The sequence below is a fragment of the Herpailurus yagouaroundi genome, unplaced genomic scaffold, assembly GCF_014898765.1.
Source record: "Herpailurus yagouaroundi ecotype Mexico unplaced genomic scaffold, PumYag 67503, whole genome shotgun sequence".
Lineage (NCBI taxonomy): Eukaryota > Metazoa > Chordata > Mammalia > Carnivora > Felidae > Herpailurus > Herpailurus yagouaroundi.
In genome coordinates this window covers 93,187-111,816 of record NW_024420310.1, presented here as the reverse complement: position 1 = coordinate 111,816, position 18,630 = coordinate 93,187, and positions in this window count along the sequence as shown.

Genomic DNA, 18,630 nt, shown 5'->3' with positions numbered 1-18,630 from the left:
CGCCGCGCCCGCCGCCGGGGCCGCGCGCCGCCCCCCCCCCCCGCCGCCCCGGCCCCGCCCCTTTTAAATAATCACCCCACCCCCCCCGCGGGGCTAAATGGGGAGTGAGTCATGAGGGCACTCATTGTGATGAGCACTGGGTGTTGCATGTAAGTAATGAATCGCTGAATTCTACTCCTGAAACCCATATTGCACTGTGTGTTAATTAACTGGAATTTAAGTAAAAATTTGAAAAGAAAAAACAACCCCCCAAAACCCAATGTTATTCAAATAAAAACTACAGTGATCTATCACCTCATACCTATTAGTGTGATTATTTAAAAAAAGAAAAGATAACAAGTGTTGGTGAGGACAAGCTGGAACAATGTCGCGTTGTTGGTGGGAACGTCAAATGGTACAGCTACTGTGGATAAGAGCATGGAACAGTATAGGAATTAAAACTATGGCTACCATATTACCCAGCAATCTCGCTTCTGGGTATGTATGCAAAAGAATTGAGGTCAGGATCTCAAAGAGGTAGTCTGCACTCCCATGCCCATTGCAGCGTTATTCACAATAGCTAACATATGGAAGCAAGTTAAATGCTCATCGACAAATGAATGAATAGAAAAGTGTGGCATTTGCATACGATGGATTATTCAGCATTAAAAAAGGAATCCTACCAGTTGCAATAATATGGGTGAACCTGGAGAACGTTTTGTTGAGTGAAATAAGCCAGACAAGGACTGCGCGATTCCACTTGCATAAGGTATCGAAAGTAGCCCGACGCATAGAAACAGAAGAGAATGGTGGTTTCCAGGGTCTGGGGTGAGGGGGAAATAGGGAGTTGCTCTTCCGCAGGTATAAAGTTCTAGTTAGAATGAATAAATTCTAGAAATCTGCTGTGGAACATTTTACTTACGGTTAACAGTGCTGTGTTATGCACTTAAAAATTTGAGAGGGTAGATCTCACATTAAGTGTCCTTACCAGAATTAGGAACAGCCATTATTAAATATGTTCTACAAACTGCTAGTTTTGTTATTGTTTTACTTGATATTTTTCGTATACATATGATATTCTATACGATGCATATGTCAGTCTATTGTATATGGCATCTATATCAGCTTATATCTTTGGCATTATCTTTCCGATGTCTGGTTACCAGAGGAATGCTTGCATTAGAAGATGCTTTGAGGAGCTGTCCTTTGTATGCGTTGGAATGTTTTATATAGCACGGAAATGATATTTTCTTTACAAGTGTAGAGGAGGGTTTCTCAGCTTCGGCACTACTGACATTTTGGGCCGGATGCTTCTTTGCTGTGGTGATCTGTCCTGTGCTCTGCAGGATGTTTAGCAGTGTCCCTGGCTTTTGCCCACTAAATATCAGCAGGCCCCCTGCCCCTCAATTGTGACAAGCCACAACGTCTCCAGACTTTGCCAAATGGCCTTTGGGGGGGCACCTCCTCCATACACCCACTCACCAGTTGCGAATCATTGGTGTGAAGGAACTCCACCACTACCTGTCTGGGCCCAGAGCCTCTTTAAGAAGTTTCGAGAATATTTCCTATCCCTTTCATGATTATTAGTCTTTCAGAGTTTTTTATTTCTTGTGCCAAGTTTGACATCTCTGATATTCTCACAAAACCATTTATTTTATCAATATAATCTCCTTTTTCCATGTTTTCTATTCGATTTTTTTCCTTTGGTTTTCATTACCTTTGCCAGAGGTTTGTCTATATCATTATCTTTTTTTTTTTTGTTTTTAAATTTCACAAAGTCACTTCCTATTTCTTACCAAGTACTGGGATACTGTGCCATACGAATCGGATGGAACAAGTTCTCTGCCATAATAAATCTCTGAGCTAATTGCAGGATCCAGATTTGCAAACCTCTCGTTACCGTATGATAACTGCATGGATCGGATACTATGAAAAGACAAGGAAGGCAGCTAATAACTCTAGGGTCAGGGAAGGCTTATCAGAAGCTGGAGCTGAGTCCTGAAAGATTTGAAGCAAAATAATCTTAGATGCAACTATGCGGAACTGGTTAAACACGTCCCAGGAATTCTAGGGAAGGATAAACAAGGATGGGAAGATGTTGGGAATAGCGAAGGTTTTGGACAGATGTGTGAGTGGTGGAGGTCATTTCAGGTGCGGGAAACTGCAGACCTAAAGCTTTAAAAGGAACACTTCAAAAAACTAAAGTGTCTTTTTCGCTTGGAGAGGACAAAAAAGAATGCTTTTGAAAATCTCTAGGATGAGTGACAGGCATGTGTGTGCGCTGTATGAAAATCAGGACGCTGAAGTAGTTAGGGGGCAAAAACATCAAAGTCCACTTTCAATCATACTTATTCATTACACGTCTGCACATATCATACACTTCCCAACTCCCCTTTTCCCTTTATAATGTGTCCTTTTATTTTTTGAAGTCCTACATCATTTACATAACTGGAGGGACTTTTCTGGTGCCTGGGGAAACTTGGTCTTAATGTAAGAGGAAGTATTCCACACCCCTTAGCATTAGTGTTCTGGTCATTGTACATACGCTTCACAAATTACTTTTACGAGGAGTGGCGGCCCTACCTTCGGACCCGTCTGATTACTGGCGCGATTTATAGTCATATCAGGCAGGGTGCCCCAATGGGAGAGTGAGTCAAGGTCAGGAGCACTGAAGAGAAAAAGGTTGGGGTGATAAGGCCGTAGAAGGAACCTGAGCTGAGGGTTTGGCTTCGTTCTACCTCTCCAGAGATTTGGATTACCTGGGTCGTGATCTGGAAATGCGTATAATGCTCTTCCGTCCTCTCTTGTAGTTTTGTTTCCACAATTGTAATGCGAAATGTTTAGGTCTTTCCTCGTGTTCGTGTCGCTAAACGGAACGGCTGAGCGGTATCATGCCTGACCAAGAGGCAAGGGTACCAGCCTTGCTGGGGAACCCCGTGTGGCCTTAAAGAGGTAGGCCAGAAACAGTGGATCTGCTCAAACTATCTTTTGCTCGGGGAATCTCTGATGAGCTTCTCAAACACCTGTTCCAAGAGCTAAAAGCCCCCCATTCAGTGTGGGGTGGGGTGGTGCTCTCACTAGCTCTTTGAATGTCCTTTTCCTACGACCGAATGCCTTTTCTCCCGCAGTCCTGTCATTGGGCCCTTATCCATTCTCCAAGCTGTCACCCCTGGCATTTATGCTGGGAGACCGTGATTCTTCTCTCCCAGGTAGAGGTTGTCCTCTGTTTTGTGTGGCCCAATGTAACATACATATCCGTGTGGCATTGAACTTATTATACTTCATTGTAATATGTTTCTTTACATACCTGTCTCCCCTAGTAACCAGTATACTCTCTGAAGGAAGGAGCTTTGGTGTTAATCTTTGAAGTCGAGTGCCTGGCATGCTTACCATGAAGTGTTTGGGGAAATGAATTGAGTGTTGCTGTCTCTGCCCACGTACCTGAGTTCTGCGTAACTGTGACATGTTCAGTCTTCCGTGGTAATGGAAAACTTTCCTTCGGCTTAGGGTAAAGACCCCATCTGTGGCCCCAAGTACTTTCTAATACAACCTAATGCATTATAATTTTCTTTTCCATCTCTGTTTCTTGTGATCTTTTCAGGACAGAGATTGTACCGGATTCATCTCTGTACCCCCCAGAGCCTAGTATCTACTTGGTTTATAATATATATTCAATAAATGTTGGATGGATGGGTGGATGGACAGGTGGATGGGTAGATGATTTTTGGAAATGACATGATTGAACGATGCCTTAGAATTACAATATCTGGATGTAATTCCAAGTTCTATCCATTATTAACTTCGATTTTGAGCAAGTCACTTCACGGTTTGAAGTCTCAGTTTCTCAATTATACAGTAGAAACAACAATATGTATTTGCCTTCCTCGGTGGTTTAGTGTGAAGAGAAAGACCAAAATAAAATAATAGCTGTGAGATTAAAGAAGTCCTTTTAAAGCGAAAGAATGACCTAACTTTATCGTTTCTATGTAAAGCTAGAATAGTATTTTGTTTATATAAGATTTAAAAGTTCTTTTGACAGTGGGACACAACACGCTGATGCTGAGATAGATGAAAGGCAGAATTCTGTTACTTACAACTCCGAATGAGACAAGGCTGCCAGGCAGGGCCACACACAGCAGGTTGTATTTGGGGACAGGGTAACAGCAAGCTTGGAGCTTCAGAGGGCAGCTTATGTATCACGAGTTGGGTGGGGGTTGCTAGGTTTTGTGGGCTACCTGTGGATTGGCTAATTTGAATAAATTCTAGTACTCCTGGGGGCTTTTCCTAGTTGTCTGGTACCTGGCCTCCTCCTGGGCGGGTAGGGCAGGTACCTAGTGGCCCAGAGTGTGGGAGCCTGATAAGGGAGGTAGTTGGGATGTGGATTTAATTAGCTGTTCAAGAAAGAGAACTGGCTTCTGGCCAGGGCCTCAAAACTGGGTTAAGACAGCCTTTAAAAATATATTAAAGTCTAAGGATCTCTAATGCACATATTTTATTTATAACATCTACGTGAGAAATGTTTTTCCCACTGAGACTCCTAGTTTCCGTTTAATTCAGTGGATAATAGATACTGAGGACAGTGGTGGGGGTGCTGTCATCTAAACATGTCTAATTCTCACCTCTATTTCACTCAAGCTTCCTGGTAAAACTGAAGCATTATAGACATACGCCAGACTTTGAATTTTAATCCTCTGCTTTCAAAATTCGTTCCTTTTATTAGTTTTCTGATCATACAATACCAAAAAATGCAAGGTTGCTGCTAAGATTGAAGGTAATGTATATAAAGTACCTATCCACAGAGATTTTGACTATTTGGTAATCTTTAACACATAAATGGGTCTAGGCAACATTTAACAGTAGCTGCTAAAAAATTACAAAAGAGAAACAACCTGGAGTGCCTGGGTGGCCCACTTGGTTAAGAATCTGACTCTTGGGGCGCCTGGGTGGCTCAGTCGGTTGAGCGTCCGACTTCGGCTCAGGTCATGATCTCACACTCCGTGAGTTCAAGCCCCGCATCAGGCTCTGTGCTGACAGCTCAGAGCCTGGAACCTGCTTCGGATTCTGTGTCTCCCTCTCTCTCTGGCCCTCCCCCCGTTCATGCTCTGTCTCTCTCTGTCTCAAAAATAAATAAATGTTAAAAAAAAAAAAAGAATCTGACTCTTGATCTCAGCTCAGGTCTTTTTTTTCTTTTCTTTTCTTTTCTTTTCTTTTCTTTTCTTTTCTTTTCTTTTCTTTTCTGATAGAGAGAGTGCACACAAATGAAGGAGGGGCAGAGAGAGAGAGGATGAGAGAGAATTTTTTTTAATACGAAATTTATTGTCAAATTGGTTTGCATACAACACCCAGTGCTCATCCCAACAGGTGCCCTCTTCAATACCCATCACCTACCCTACCCTCCCTCCCACCCCCCATCAACCCTCAGTTTATTCTCAGGTTTTAAGAGTCTCTTATGGTTTGCCTCCTTCCCTCTCTGTAACTTTTTCCCCCTTCCCCTCTGCCGTGGTCTTCTGTTAAGTTTCTCAAGATCCACATATGAATGAAAACATGGTATCTGTCTTTCTCTGCCTGACTTATTTCACTTAGTATAATACCCTCCAGTTCCATCCACGTTGCTACAAAAGGCCATATTTCATTCTTTCTCATTGCCACGTAGTATTCCATTGTGTATATAAACCACAATTTCTTTATCCATTCATCAGCTGATGGACATTTAGGCTCTTTCCATAATTTGGCTATTGTTGAAAGTGCTGCTATAAACATTGGGGTACAAGTGCCCCTCTGCATCAGCACTCCTGTATCCCTTGGGTAAATTCCTAGCAGTGCTATTTCTGGGTCATAGGGTAGATCTATTTTTGATTTTTTGAGGAACCTCCACACTGTTTTCCAGAGCGGCTGCACCAGTCTGCACTCCCACCAACAGTGCAAGAGTGTTTCTGTTAATGAGAGAGAATCTTAAGCAGGCTCCACACCCAGTCCAGGACTTGATCTCAAAACCCTGAGGTCATGACCTGAGCTGAAATCAAGAGTCAGATCCTTAACCAACTGAGCCACCAGGGCGCCCCAATCTCAGCTCAGGTCTTGATCTCAGGGTTGTGAGTTCAGGCCCAGTGTTGGGCTCCACACAGAGCCTACTTAAAAAACAAACAAACAAACAAATAAACAACCAAAAGAGGAACAACCTGAGAGATGACACCCCCAGATAGAAGCGCCTATAAAATCATCTTGTGAAAGAAATACTAATGAACAGGAAATACAGAAGGCAGAAGAATATAATAAAATCAAATGGATAAAATCAGCAAAACCCAGACAGTAGGGAACTTTTCAGGGAAAAAGTATTAGTTTCCTATGGCTGCTGTCACAAATATCCAGATAATTGTAGCTTTGAAAAAATAGAAATTTGCTTTGTCACAATTCTGGAGGCTAGAAGTTTTAAATAAGTATCACTGGGCTGAAATCAGGGCATCAGCAGGGCCACATTCTCCCCAAAGGTTCCTTGTCTCGTCTAGCTTCTGGTGGCTGCCAATAATCCTTGTTTTGTGGCCACATTATTCCAATCTCTGTTGTCTCCGGCATATTGGATTCCCTTTTGTGTGCATAAAATCTCTCTCTGCCTCTCACTTGTAAGGACGTTTGTGATTATGTTTAGAGATTGCCCAGATAATCTAGGATAATCTCCCTTTGCCAAGATTTTAATTTAATGGTATCTGCAACCCCTCCCCCCCCTTTGCCATATAAGCTTACATTTTAGGTTTCCACAGATTAGGATGTGTGTATCTTTGACAGGAAGTATTTTTCAGCCTACCACAGAAAACAATCCACTTTTCTATTAAAAAAAAAAGAGGGAAAGAATGGAGGTGGAAACTATAGATTATAAGAGATTGGGGGTGCCTGGGTGGCTCAGTCAGTTAAGCATCCAACTCTTAATAATCAGTTCAGGTCATGATCTCATGGTCTGTGAGATCAAGCCCCATGTTGGGCTCTGTGCTGACAGTGAGAAGCCTGCTTGGCATTCTTTCTCTCCCTCTCTCTCTCTTCCCCTCCCCTGCCCACACCCTTTCTCTTCCTCTCTCTATCTCAAAATAAAGTGAAAAGAATAAAATAAAAAAAATCAATAAAATATTTTGAACTAAATGAAAATGAAGATACCATTGATCAAAATGTGTGGGATGCAGTGAGAACAGTTTTTAGAGGGAAATTTATAGCATTGAATGAATATATTAAGAAGAAGAAGAAGAAGAAAGATCTAAAAATCGATCTAAATTTCTACCTTAGGAAACTAGAAAAAGAAAAAATTAAATCCAAAGTAAGCAGAAGAAAAGGATTAAAAGTTCTGCAGATCCAAGAATAAATGACAATAATATGAAGTACACACACAAGTAGATGCTTTATAATTACAGTCTCATGTTCTTATTAGGCATTTCTTGAAAATATCATAAGTACAATTTGAGATTAAGTATAGACAAGGTTGTGAAAATATTACAATAATGAAAATGTAAAACCCCTTTACTATTCTAAAAAGCACAAGGAAATTGAAGAACAGAATGATTTTTTTTGTGTAATTGATTTCTTCTCTCCAAACTCAATAGGAGCCTTGTCTGAAGCATTCCTCTACCCAAATGTCAAGTTGAGGTTAATGACAATTATTTATTGATTTTCTATATATATCTGGCACTATGCTTTGTGCTTTACCTGTATTCTATGTTAAACAACAACTTTATTGAGTTACTATGGCTATTTTCCTCATTGTGCTGAGTATAGAATCTAGAATCTTTTATCTCAGCAGGCTGTAGAAATAAGAATATTTCAGCATCTGCTAGGTTTATGAAAAAGGCACTACAGATTTTACTGTTGTGTTTAATCATTTATGGATCTCAGCTTAACTTCTGTCTCTTGCTGGAGAAAGGAGAGACTGTGGAGTACTCAGTTAAAAAAAAAAGAATTAGGGCAATGATCAGTGAAATTGGGAACAGGTAATTAGTGAAGAAAATCAATGAAACCAAGGGGCGCCTGGGTGGCGCAGTCGGTTAAGCGTCCGACTTCAGCCAGGTCACGATCTCGCGGTCCGTGAGTTCGAGCCCCGCGTCAGGCTCTGGGCTGATGGCTCAGAGCCTGGAGCCTGTTTCCGATTCTGTGTCTCCCTCTCTCTCTGCCCCTTCCCGTTCATGCTCTGTCTCTCTCTGTCCCAAAAATAAATAAACGTTGAAAAAAAAAAAAGAAAAAAAAAAAAAGAAAATCAATGAAACCAAATGCTACATCTTGTAAAGATCAATAAAATCTATAAGCCTCTAGCCAGGCTAAATGCAAAAAAGAGAAAGATGAAAAGATGATACAAATTACTGATATCAGAAATGAAAGAGAAGGTATTACTATAGAAACTGTGGGAATTAAAAGAATAATAAAGGAATACTCTTAATAACTCAGTGCTCACAAATTTGATAACCAGATGAGATGGACCAATTCCTTGAATAACACAATCTGTGAAAACTCACAGTGGGAAAAATAGGCAATCTGAATAGGCCTATATCTATTAAGGAAATTGAGTCAATAATTAATAAGCTTCCAAAAGGGAAAGCACTGCACCAGATAGACTCACTGGTGAATCTTGCTAGACAGTTAAGGAAGAAATTATTACCAATTGTCTATAGTCTCAGAGGATAGAAGCAGAGGGAATACTTCCTAACTATGAGGCCAGTGTTATTCTAATACCAAACCAGACAAAGGCATTATAAGAAAAGAAAACTACAGACTAATGCCTCCCATGAACATGCAGAAATCCTCAACAGAACATTAGCAAATCAAAAATTTTAAAAGTATATAAAACAATCATGCAACATGACAAAATGAGACTTATCCCAGGCATGCAAGGCTAATTCAGCATGTACAAATAAATTAATGTAATCCATCACATCAACAGACTAAAAGATCACATGATATTATCAATAGTTTCAGAGAAAGCATTTGACAAAATTCAACATTCATTCAGGATAAAAACTCTCTGGAAACTAGGAATAGGTGGGAACTTTCTCAACTTGATAAAGACTATCTACAAAAAACCCTAGAGCGAACATCATAATTAATGGTGGGAAACTGGAAGTTTTCCCACTAAGATAGGTACAAAGCAAGGATGTACCCACTTACCACTCCTTTTCTACATCATACTGAACTTGCTAATGCAATAAGGCAAGAAGAGGAAATAAAAAATATACATATTGGGAAGGAAGACATAAAATTCTTTGCTTGCAGAGGATATGACTATATAGAAAATCTGAAAGAATTGACAGAAAGCTCATGTAATTAATAAGCAATTACAGCAAAGTTGCAGGATACAAGGTTAATATACAAAAGTCAATTGGTTTCCTATATGCCAACAATGTACAAGTGGAACTTGAAATTAAAAACACAATACTATTTACATTAGCACCCAACCAAATGAAATACTTAAATATAAATCTAACCAAATATGTACAAGACTTAAAAGAAGAAAACTGCAAAAACTCTGATGAAGTAAATAAATAGATATTCCATAATCATGGGTAGGAATACTGAATATTATCAAGATGTAGTTCTTCCCAATTTGATCTATAAAGCCCATGCAATCCCACTCAAAATCCCAGCAAATTATTTTTATGGATGTCAGTAAAGTGATTCTAAACTTTATGTGGAGAGGCAGCCTCTATCACCTCAGGAGAGTCTCTAGTTGGTAGTAAGAAGATCTCGGTTGGGGCGCCTGGGTGGCTCAGTCGGTTGAGCGGCCGACTTCGGCTCAGGTCATGATCTCACGGTCCGTGAGTTCGAGCCCCGCGTCGGGCTCTGTGCTGACAGCTCAGAGCCTGGAGCCTGTTGCAGATTCTGTGTCTCCCTCTCTCTCTGCTCCTCCCCTGTTCATGCTCTGTCTCTCTCTGTCTCAAAAATAAATAAACGTTAAAGAAAAAATTAAAAGAAAAAAAAGAAGATCTCGGTTTTACGAAGAGATGAATTCTTCCGAAAACAATGTAAGCTTGGAAGAAAATCTTCCAAAGAAAAATGCAAGCTTGGAAGAAAATCATGAGCCCCAGGAATGAATGCTGCCTGGCCAGCACCTTGATTGTACCCTGTGAGAGCTTCTGAAGCAGAGGACCCATTTGAACCATGCCTTGATTCCTGACCCATGGAAATCGTGGTGGAACAAATGTGTATTGTTTGAAGCACTGAGTTTATGATGGTTTGTTACAGTGAAATGTGAAACTCATATAGCCATCCTCTGAGTTTCTCAAAGTTGTTAGTTCCTTTTTTGCCAGTGATTTCCATGTTGTTTTGATAAATAGATTATCCTCTGAACCTTGCTGCACAATGTGATGATCGGTTGAGTTTTCTGGCCTTAGGGAGTAAATCCACTGTAGCCTGCCTACTTCTTTGAGTTTTTTGATTCTTCCCCTACCATCTACCATGGCAGTTCTGGCATTTATTTTTCACTTGGAGTGGGTGCTTTCCCCGTGTTTCCAGAAGCCATTCCAGTAGCGTGTCATCACTCTCCCCTGTGTTTGCTAGATTATTAAACCCTTAATAATGAGTGATTTCTTTTATATTGATGGACTCAAAACTTCCAACTGTATTCTGTTCCTCTTGAGTCAGATAGTGATTCGGTATTTTTGTAGATCATGAAATGATCACCGTGATAGGCCTAGTTACCATATGTCATCATACAAAGTTACTGTACTATTATCAACTGTATTCCCTATCCTGTGCTTCATGTCATCATGACTTATTTTATAAATAGAAGTTTGTACCTCTTAATACCCTTCACGTATCACCTGTCTCTGCACCCTCCTCCCCTCTGGCAATTACCAGCTTGTTCTCTGTATCTAGGAATCTGTTTCTGTTTTGTTCTGTTGGTTTATTTTGTTTTTTAATTCCACATATAAGTGAAATCATATGGTGTTTGTCTTCTCTGTATGACTCACTTCACTTAATAATGCCCTCTAGCTCCATTCATGTTGTAAATGGAAAAGAGTTCATTCCTTATGGCCGAATAAGGGTGAATGCTGCTTTAACAGAGAGCAGTGGACTCCATTTGCAGTCCCAGTGGGTTCAAGGGGACCCCGGGATTCAAGAATTTCGAGTACATTGATGCAGATGTCCTTGTACCAAGATTCTGAGTCCCTTTTCTTTGCTGTGATTGCCTTGTCTTTGACATAGGGTTGAGAATTTCAGCTTCTCAGGCTCCTCTATGTTTGTAATTAATTCTGCCCTCCAGCTGCAGACAGTGAGTTTCTTTATATGCTGCCTTGGAAGGCCTCTGATTTTCATGTTTTCCCTTAAATTAGTGATTGATCAGCCTCTCCCTTTCATTGTTCTCTCCAGTGCATCAATAATACCCAGAAAAGTCATCCAATTCCATATTCCTTAGAATTACTACTCACCTCAAGTCTTTCAGATGCCTGAGATATTGTGCACACTGTTGTACTCCTCTCCATGTTGTCTCCCATTCCAGTTTACTACCAGTGAATGTTTTGACAATTGCACTGGTACATCATACCCGTGGCTATTAGTATTCCACCCACCACCACAGATGAAGTCCTCCTATCTGTCTGACCAGTGAGAGATTTAGCTCTAAAATCCCATATTCGATACTACTTCTTAGGTTTATTACTAATGTGAATCATGTTGGGTCACGTTTCCCAAGGGGATGAAAAACAGTTGCATACGGGAGGCTTATTGGAGAATGATCTCAGGAGCGGCATCTTTAAGGGAGTGAGAAGTCAGATGAGCAGAGGGGAATGTGAACCCTGATATGGCTGCCATCAGGCTTCAGGCTCTCCCACAGGAATATCTAGAGCTGGAAGCGTCCCTCAGAATTGTCCTGAATTGAGGCAAGGGGATCAGGGCTTTGTCCCCCGACACTAAGCATCATTAGATGCAGGCTGCCGCCAGGGAAGGGCCGTAATTTGGGGCAAGGTGCCTTCTTTATATCAAGGTCGATTCCCAGAGAGAGACTTCATGGTGAGCCATTGGCAGCCCCCACTCCTGCAAATGAGGGAAAGAGTGGCTTGATCCTGATGGGGGTATCTGGCTAGAGAGCCGTACCATGTACTACGATTTGTAAAGTCTGTGATTGTAGAATGTGTTGTAGTTAAGGAGGTTTTCTCTTCAAGCTTAATAGCTTTTCAATAGAACACTTAAAACAGAACGAACCATTTAACTATATTTTTTTCAGACAATAAATATTTATGGAATGTTTACTATGCCAGGCACTGTGATAGGCACCGTGGATACAACCATAAACACTACACAATTGAAAGTATAAAACCATCCCCTTCGGTCCTGCCAGATGGAGACTGTGAATTAGAATCATCCTTGACTTAGAATTTAGTCATTATAAACATTGCTTTGAAAGCTTCAGTCGTATCTTTCTGTAGTTGAGGGAAAGGCCATTAAGAAGTGTATGGCTCAGCAATCACATTATTTTCCACTCCCAATCAGCTAAAAAAATCTGGAAGGGAAGAAGGTATCAGGGAGATGAAGAGAAGAAGCTAGCACTTCTCTGTATAATCTCACGAACTAGCTATTCTCTGATACGTTGAGACTGTACTCTCCTTGAGAATGAATGATTGGTTGTTTTCTTCCTATGGTTGGTTTTATTAAGCTGTAATTTACATACAATAAATTACATGAATTTTAAGTGTGCAATTTGATGAGCTTTGATAAATTGCTCTAATTGTGTAACTGCCACAAAAATCAGGGATGGTTCATTTTCGTAACCTCCCCAATTTTCTGGTGCTCTCTTTAGTTTATCTTCTCCCCACTGGTCAGATTTTTGTCATGGTGATTTTGCCTCTTCTATAATATCGCATAAATAAAATTATATAGTATATGGCCTTTTGTATCTGAAATTTTTTTACTTAGCCTATCCCGAAGATGCATCAACAGAGACCTGTATGTAATTATTTATATCAGCGTTATTCACGATAGGCCCAAACTGGACACAACCCAAATGCCCGTTGAGCGGGGAAAGGGGAAAGGAACTGTTAACACTCACAAGTGGAATACTGCTCAACAATGAAACGGACAAACAACTGATAAACACAATAAGGGTCTGCTATTTTATGTGTATACTAACTTGTGGGGGTTTTACTGCTAAATTTAATTTACAAAGTAAGAGAAGGAAATTATTCCGTGTCTGTGCAGCCAAGCATCCAAACGGGCTTGATGCTGAGCAGGCAAGAGGTGACAAGTAGATTCCATTCTTCTTTCCGGAGAGTGATACCTTTTGCTAATCTGTCTGTAGCCTCGTGATTTCTTTCGTTATGTTTATTTATTTTTTTAATATATTTTTTTATTTTGAGAGAGAGCACATGCGAGTTGCAGAGGGGCAGAGAGAGGGAGGGAGAGAGAGAATCCCAAGCAGGATCCGTGCTGTCAGTCTGCCCTCACAGCACCATGTGGGGCCTGATCCCACAAACCGTGAGACCATGACCTGAGCCAAAATCAAGAGTCGGGTGCTTAACCGACTAAGCCACCCAGGCACCCCAACTTCTCTTTCTTATGACCAACATGTACTCTTTTGTGAGTTGACTTGCCAGGATTAGGGAAGAGCCAGACTGACAAATGCAAAGTCCACTATGAGAGTCTGAGACGTAACATTGGTCACTGGTGTGAGAATGGATTCAGCTGTAACAAGCGTCTTAAGTGTAGCCATACAGATCGACTGAGTTTACTTATGGAACTCTATCCTGTGAAAATAGAAATGCAATCCAGGGTTATTATGGTGATGTTCAATGCACTTTTATCTATTTATTTTCTTTTATATTAGGGTTCACGCTTGGAGTTGTGCAGTTCTGTGGGTGTTGACAAACTCATAATGTCACGTAGCCCCCATTATAGTATCATACAAAATAGTTTCACTGTTGTAAAAATCTCCGCACTCCGCCTGTTTATCCCTTTGCCTCTCACCCCTCGACCCCTGGCAATCACTGATCTTTTTTAAAGTATTTTTTTAATGTTGATTTATTTTTGAGAGAGAGAGTGAGAGAGAGGGCGCGCACACATGGCGGAGGGGCAGAGAAAGAGGCAAACAGAGTCCAAAGCAGGCTCCAGGCTCTGAACGGTCAGCACAGAGCCTGACACGGGGCTCGAACTCACAAACCACGAAATCATGACCTGAGCTGAAGTTGGACGCTTAACCGACTGAGCCAGCCAGGCGCTCCTCACTGATCTTTCCTAACGTCTATATAGTTTTGCAACCACAGAATGTCATGCATGGGGAATAATACAGTACCTTTCTCAGATTGGCTCTTTTCGCTTAGCGATATGCTTTTACTGCTCCTCCATTTCTTTGTGTGGCTTAATAGTTCATTTCATTTTATTGATGAATATGATTGCATTGTACAGACGTTTAGCCATTCACCTATTAAAGGACACTTTGGTGGCTGCCAGTTGGGGGCAAGTGTGAATAAGGCTGCTATAGATACTTGTGTCCACTTTTTTGTGTGCCTGTAAGTTATCAAGTCAATTGGGCTAAATCCGTAAGAGTACAAATGTTATACGGTAAGAGTGTGCTTAGATTTTTGGGAAACTGCCAAACTGTCTTCCAAAATGGCTGTACCAGTTTGCATCCCACCTCCTCCCGCCAGCAGTGAAAGTTCCTGCTGCTCCACGTCCTTGTCAGTGTTTATGTTGTCCGTGTTTTGGATTTTAGCCATTCTGACAGGTGTGTAGTTGTATCTCATTGTTTTAACTTGCAAATCCCTAACATACGGTGTTGAGCATCTTCACATGGCTTATTTGCCATATGGGTATCTCTTTGTTGAGGCGTCTGTTTAGGTATTTTGCCCACGTTTTAATTGGGTTTTTAGTTTCCATGCTGGTGAGTTTTAGGAATTCTTTAAATATTTGGGATGCAAGTCTTTTATCAGTTATGTGTTTTGAAAATATTTAATCCTAATCTCTGAATTTTGTCCCATTCTACTAACATTGTCTTTCCCGGAGAAGGAGATTTTAGTTTTAATGAAGTCCAACTTATTAATTTTTTTTCTTTTATGGATCCTGCTTTTGGAATGACATGTGAAAATTCATTGCCAAACCCAAGTTCACCTGAATGTTCTCCAATGTTGTCTGGTTTTATAGTTTTGTGTTTTACATTGAGGCCTATGATCCATCTTCTGCTGATTCTGGTGAAAGGGATCAGAGGGATAAGGTATGCGTTGAGACTCATTATTTTTACATGTGGATGTCCAGCTGTTCTAGCACCATTTGTTGAAAAGGCTTTTTTTCCCCCTCCACTGCGTTGAGTTTGCTTCTTTATCAAAGATCAATTGAATATATTTGTTTGGATCTATTTCCGGCCTCCCTAGTCTGTTCAGTGATTATTTTTCTATTATTTCAGCAATACCACACTGACTTGATTACTGTAGCTTTAAAAGAAGTCCTGACCCGAATAGACATTTTTCCAAAGAAGACATCCAGATGGCCAACAGACACATGAAAAGATGCTCAACATCACTCATCATCGGGGAAATACTTACCAAAACCATGACCTCACACCTGTCAGAATGGCTAAAATTAACCACACAGGAAACAACAGATGTTGGTGAGGATGCGGAGAAAGGGGAAACCTTTCACACTGCTGGTGGGGATGCACACTGGTGCAAGCACTCTGGAAAACAGTGTGGAGGTTCTGCAAAAAATGAAAAATAGAACTACCCTAGGACCCAGCAATTGCACTACTAGGTATTTATCCAAAGAATACAGGAGTGGTGTTTCAAAGGGGCACATGCCCCCCAGTGTTTATAGCGGTGCTATCAAAAATAGCCAAATATGGAGAGAGTCCAAATGTCCATCAATTGATGAATGGATAAAGAAGATGTGTATATGTGTGTGTGTGTGTGTGTGTGTGTGTGTGTGTGGGTACACACACACACATATATACAATACATATATACATATACATACATATATACAATGCAGTATTACTTGGCAATCAAAAAGAATGAAATCTTATCATTTGCCAACAACCTGGATGGAACTAGAGTGTATTATGCTAAGTGAAATTAGTCACTCAGAGAAAGACAAATACCATATGACTTCACTCATATGTGGAATTTAAGAAACACAACAGGTGAACATAGGGGAAGGGAAGGAAAAATAAGATAGAAACAGGGAAGGGGACAAACCATAAGCGACTCTTAAATACAGAGACAAACCAAGGGTTGCTGGATGGGTTTGGGGTGGGGGGATGGGCTAATTGGGCAAGGGGCATTAAGGAGGGCACTTGTTGGGATGAGCACTGGGTGTTATATATAGGTGATGAATCACTGAATTCTGCTCCTGAAATCATTATTGCACTATATGTTAACTAACTTAGATGTAAATTTAAAAATAATACATTTTAAAAAGTGAGAAAAGAATACTACATGGTATAAGACTCCTTATCTTAGAAAAAAATAAAGACTCCTACTATTATGGTATTGTTATGAATGGGTTTCTTTATGTTTGTGATTAACTGAATTCTGTATTTGGGTGCTTCCACTTGGGGGCCTAAATATTCACAATTATTAGATGTTCTTGATGGGTCGAACCCTTAATTATGATAGAATGCCCTTCTTCATCTCTTGTTACAGTCTTTACTTTGAAGTCTGGATTGTATGATATAAGTATGGCTACTCTTGACTTTTTAAAAAAAATTTTTTTTAACGTTTTATTTATTTTTGAGATAGGGAGAGACAGAGCATGAACAGGGGAGGGTCAGAGAGAGGGAGACACAGAATCTGAAACAGGCTCCAGGCTCTGAGCCGTCAGCACAGAGCCCGACGCGGGGCTCGAACTCACGGACCGCAAGATCATGACCTGAGCCGAAGTCGGCCGCTTAACCGACTGAGCCACCCAGGCGCCCCTACTCTGACTTTCTTTTGACAACCATTAGCGTGTGAAATGGTTCTCTGTCCCCTCACTTTCAATCTGCAGGCGTCCTTACATCTAAAATGCATCTCTCATAGGCAGTATATAGATGAATCGTGTTTGTTTGTTTGCTTTTAACAATTCTGCTACCCTATGTCTTTTGATTGAAGCATTTAGTCCATTTACATACAAAGGGATTATTGGAAGATATGAATTTAGTGCTTTTTTGTTATCTGTAGATTTGGTGTTCCTGGTGATATTCTCTGGCCCTTTGTAGTCTTTGCTACTTTGGCCTTTTTTTTTTTTCTCCACTCAGGGAGTCGTCCTTAAAATTTCTTGCAAGGCTGCTTTAGCGGTCACATACTCCTTTAGTTTTTGTTTGTCTGGGAAAGCCTTTTTCTCTCCTCCTATTCTGAATGACAGCTTTGCTGGATAAAGAATTCTTGGCTGCATATTTTCCTTTTCAACACATTGAATATTTCCTGCCACTCCCTTCTGGCCTGCCAAGATTCAGTAGACAGGTCTGCTACTACCCTTAAGTGTCTACCCTTGTAGGTTAAAGACCGTTTGTCCCTAGCTGCTTTCAGAATTCTCTCTTTATCTTTGTATTTTGCAAGTTTCACTATGATATGTCATGGTACTGACCTATTTTTGTTGATTTTGAAGGGAGTCCTCTGTGCCTCTTGGACTTAGATGTCCGGATATTGTTCGTTTCATGGAATCACTTCATTCTCTAAGTCTACCCTTGTGATCTAGTAATTTCCTTTCCTCCTTTTTTTCAGCTTTGTTATTTTCCATAATCTTATCTTCTATTTCAACTGTTCTCTCCTCTGCTTCTTCATTCCTTGTTGTGACTATACCCAGTTTGTTTTGCATCTCAGTTATAGCTTTTATAAATTCATCCTAACTAGTTCTTAGGTCTTTGATCTCTGCCGCAAGGGTTTCTCTGGTGTCCTCTGTGCTTTTTTCAAGCCCAGCTAGCAGTTTTATGACTGGTGTTCTGAATTCTTGTTCACATGTATTGTTTATATCAGTTTTGAGGAGGTCCCTGGTTGTGATTTCTTGACCTTTCTTTTTGGGAGAATTTCTCTGTATTGTCATTTTGGCTAAGTTTCTGTCTTCTGCATATTTTAAAATCTTGTTTTGTTTCCTGTACTTGAGAGTACTACTATATTAAAAAGTGGTCATACACTGTCCAGGTCGTTTTTGGTGTATGCTGTGTGCACTCTCCTGTTGTGTTTCGGCTGCTCTAGCCCACTGGTCAGTCCTCTGCAGAGCTCCTCCTTGCTTGAAGTCGGGGAGTGTTTGGAACTTTAACTAGGTGTGATTTGATTTGTTTGTTGATGTAACCTTGGGGAAAAAGGGGGTGGGGAGCCTGATCCCAAGAAAAAGAGAAAAGGAAAGGGAGCAACAACAACAACAAAACAAAGAATCAGAGCGCTATAAGGCTGGTTCCAAAGAAAAAGAAGGGAAAATAAAAGCAAAAAAGAAAAAAAAAGAAAAAAGCGGAAGAAAAGAAAAGGGAAAAAGAAAGGAATAGAAAAGCCTGATCCAAAAAAAAAAAAAAAAAAAGAAAAGGAAATGAAATGAAAAAAAAAGAAAGAAAAGAAACTGTGAGCCTTATTCCAAAAGAAAAAAAGGAGGGAAAAAAAGGAAACAGAGGCGTCTCGGTGTCTGGGAGGTGCTGCCTGTGCTTGTCTGGAGGACAGACCAGCTGCGTTGGCTCCGGCAATGTTGCCCCAGTAGACAAGCAGTTGCCAGGCACGGAGGGGCAGAGTG